Below are 3,908 nucleotides of genomic sequence, written 5' to 3'. Positions count from 1 at the left end.
GCATGACATGTGACCTTTAAGATCATTCCATGGAATATAACAAAAAGTGTATCTCGAGCCGGTTTCTCAAACTTACCTACCCCACCTTTAAATCATAATTTAGAAAAATACCTGGAAGACTGCAATTACATTTCTAGACAATTGTTATCCGGATGTGTCACGTAGATTTGCATTTTCAGCCGGTAGGTGCTTTGGGCTGTTCTCTTCCTCTTTCTCTTTTTCTCTTGATTACACATTTTTCACTCCGCTGTTTGTATGTTCTGCGTGAATGTGTATGTGTGTGTGTGAGCAAGCTGGTGGATGAGATCCCAGGGGGCTGGATTACCCCTCTGCATGCCCCAGGCCAAGCAGCTCTTGGGGGGATTACTGTGAGACCTTCACCCTGGCTGGATTAGAGCGCCGGACCTCATTTCCATCTACTTATTTACCTCGGCCCACTAGAGGAAACGCTCAGCTGCACAAAAACATGCTAATTGATGCTGAGAAAGCCACGGAGAGGTGCAACACTCACTCTGTAAGCTTGTTTTTTTGGAGGGGTTAAAGGTTTAAGGATGAGTTGTTGAAAAATACTTTTTACTATATACTTATACTTACGAGTTGTTTGTTTTTGGATCAGACAGGGAAAACCACAGAAGGAAATTAAATTTTAAGCATCCATATGCAAGGACTACTCTTAAACAAATGTGTATTTCGGTGGTTGGTGTACAATTGTGGAATTCTCAACAAAATAATTGTATATGTATTTTTCAGTTAAAGAAGTTGTGTAAATTAAGAAAGATGGGACTATATGAAGCAGAATGTGAATAAGTCTTATGTTTTTGATGTCTTTTATGTGATGACTCCTCTGTATTTGCGGGTCCCATTGCCATTGTTGTTATTGTTATTGTTATTATTATCATCATGCGTCACTTTCCACCTTCTTCTCCAGTAGGACTCAGATGAGGGTGTTGCACTTTCTTTTCTTTTCTTTTACTTATACATGTGATGTTTTGGTGTTGTTTTGTTTCTTTCCGTTAACCGTTAAGTGGGAAATAAGTTTTTTTTTGTTGTGTTTCTCTTAGTATCCTAAGATACTGTTATGTTTGGCTGTGAAAAAGAAAAAAAAATTATTATTATGAAGGGCAGACCATCTATTTGTATTTATTTGTTTTTTTTAGAAAGGGGCAGGTCACATAAGATTTTATTCTTCTCCCTGCTCCTTTTTGCTCAATGGTGTTTTGGTAGTCATGTTTTGTGGCAATTATTGTATATTTGGTTTTGCGTACCATGAGCGGGACAAATCAAAATGAAATGAAAATGAAATATTATACAACGTGACATATCGGAGGCGTGTGGCACAGTGGACTAGTGCGTTGGTGTTCGGATCAGGGGTCACAGGTTCAAACCCCACTGCAGTCAGCATGTCGTTGTGTCCCTGAGAATTGTCCACAGTATTGAGTATGTAAGTCGCTTTGGATAAAACCGTCTAACAAGTAAAAAAAGAAAACGTTTCAGTTGTCATGTTACCACCAACAGACAGATTTCCCCTTCCCGTAGGTTTAATTTTAATAACTATTAAAGGCCCTATTAGAGGTAACATGTTCCTATTTAATTTAGAAAAAGGTTCATAAGTGAATACACATTTTCTTTGCATGACTTTTTTTTCTGTCCTTCTCCATGGATTATGATTGATGTTGTGACCCTAGGGAAGGAGGATGATTCCTAGTTTCCTAGACAGTGGTGTAATTATGGGGTACATGTACTTTACTTGAGTATTTCCATTTTTACGCTACTATACTTCTCCTCCACTACAGTTTGGGTGACATTATTGTACTTTTTAATCTACATTTATTTGAGAACACAAGTTACTCTACATATTCAGAGTATTAGCTAATACAAAATAAATAAACATTGATATATAATGAGCAGTTGTGATGAAAACATTAATTCATCAATAATAATAATCCAGCAATTTAATATACATGATTCTGAAATATGCTTTTGCACAAAATAAGTACTCTTACTTTTGGTAATTCACATATATAATGCCAATACTTTTGCATTTTGACCTAAGTAAGACTTTAAATGCAGGACTTTTACTTGTAACACAGTATTTTTACACTGTACTGTAACCCTAACCGTAGCACTTCTTCCACCACTCAGTAAAGAGCTGAGTACTATTTCAACTCCCAATACCAATGCCACTCAGTAGACAGTGAGGAAAGGAAAGTAAAACTGTTTAAAATACCAAAATAAATATAAACTGGTTAAGATAATAAACCAGGTCACATAATTGTATGTTGATGTGTATTTAGGATTTATTTTTCCCCCAAAAACGTAATGTATGGCAACAAATAGCTTTAAAGTTTGAAGCTTTTTTTTTATAGCATTGATAATTAAATTCCTAATCTACATTCGAATGCTAAGCAGCTTTATTTCTCCTTTTCCATCCTGTTTGAATCCGTAATGATCTGCCCGGTTGCAAAATTAAATAGAGATTAGACTACACTAATATTATTTTGAATTATTAAATGTATATAATAAGATTCCAGTGGTGGCTGTGTAGAGCTGTTTCAGACTTGTCTCATCCAGAAATGATCCAACGTCCAAAAAGTCCAAAAGTCAACATTGATTAAAAAAAAGTACAATATTTTTGTCGAACAATGAACAAGGGTGTCGGGCAGCATTCTAACCACACATTACATTTATACAACAACAATAACATATCTATTTTGGCTCAAAATAGCCAATCCCAATAAGAGGACAGCTAAAGCTACAACTCACCCCCAGACGTCCCCATACTTGGCATGGCACTCACTGTCAAAAGCAAGAAACCCCTGCAAGGAAACGTAGAACAACGTGTTAAAGGAGCAAAGGTTAAATGATCAAGTGTACGGATTAGCCATGGTCACTGCCTGCTGAGTTAAGTTATAATAAATACAAAATACAATATACCTCTTCAATGTGTATCTCAGTTTACTCATTTTACATACCAGTCTGTAAGGATTGTGCGTATTTGTATTACCTTCTTTAAGTGTAAAATCGTTCCTAAATAGGGCAAATTCTTCGGTCCGGGTATTCCAAGTTTCTTGAAATGCCTATACGGCCAAATGCCATACCTGTATTATATAAAAAAGAAAAGATATACTGTGGAGGTTTCCATATTGGGTTATATAATTCAAATGAAAGTTAATATAATCAAATATAATTTAGTATAATCCACAATGAAAAATGCATTATATTTTCACAAAGCTCTATACTTTCACTCTATAATTGTCTATAACTTGTAATTTCCTTTTCAGCTACTTTGTACTTTTACTCCACTACAATTATTTAGTAGGCTACCTTTAATTACTTTGCAGATATAGATTAATGATACACAATGGGATCAAGACCTTAGCTACATCTGGATTAAATTCACCAGCAGTAAATTAATTAATTAAAATGGGTTCCACATTACCAGCTTGATAAACATATGAATTCATCAACATTTTACTCAATTCATATAATGTTCTGAAATGGGACGATCTGCATAATGAGTGGCCTACTCATTATGCAGATCGTAGGCTACTGTTACTTTTGCGACTTTAGTATATTTGATGCTAACACTGTTGTACTTTTTCTTGACTAATATTTTTGAATACAGTACTTTTAATTGTTACAGAGTATTCCTGCTCTGTGGTATTTCTACTTTTACTAAAGTAGCTACAAGTTTTGAGTACTTCTTCCACCTCTGACCATGGATCAATATTGCCACAGGTTAACGGATCGTTACAGCAGGGTTACACGAGCCTCATAAACCTGACAACACATTGCTATGACAGTTTAAAAAACTACTCACAGATAAACCAGGGTGAGGAAGACAGCCAGCAGAGTCCAAGTAGTTGGTGACAACAAGGTAAAGGGAAACATCTTGACTCTTGAGACGG

At 35.6% G+C, this 3,908-nt stretch overlaps 1 long non-coding RNA gene across 1 annotated transcript; it reads right to left on the bottom strand.

Annotated features, from left to right (window-relative positions):
* Window positions 1-2,728: 2,728 nt before the first annotated feature.
* On the bottom strand, window positions 2,729-3,908 carry LOC104948064 (uncharacterized). The gene is made up of 3 exons (XR_798626.1): window positions 3,821-3,908; window positions 3,005-3,098; window positions 2,729-2,816 (listed from the first exon to the last, which is right to left on the bottom strand). It is a non-coding gene; the product is annotated as an uncharacterized lncRNA (long non-coding RNA).

This window comes from Notothenia coriiceps, unplaced genomic scaffold, assembly GCF_000735185.1.
Source record: "Notothenia coriiceps isolate Sejong01 unplaced genomic scaffold, NC01 NC01_scaffold00013593, whole genome shotgun sequence".
NCBI classification, from domain to species: domain Eukaryota; kingdom Metazoa; phylum Chordata; class Actinopteri; order Perciformes; family Nototheniidae; genus Notothenia; species Notothenia coriiceps.
This window is presented reverse-complemented; position numbering and strand designations above follow the sequence as displayed.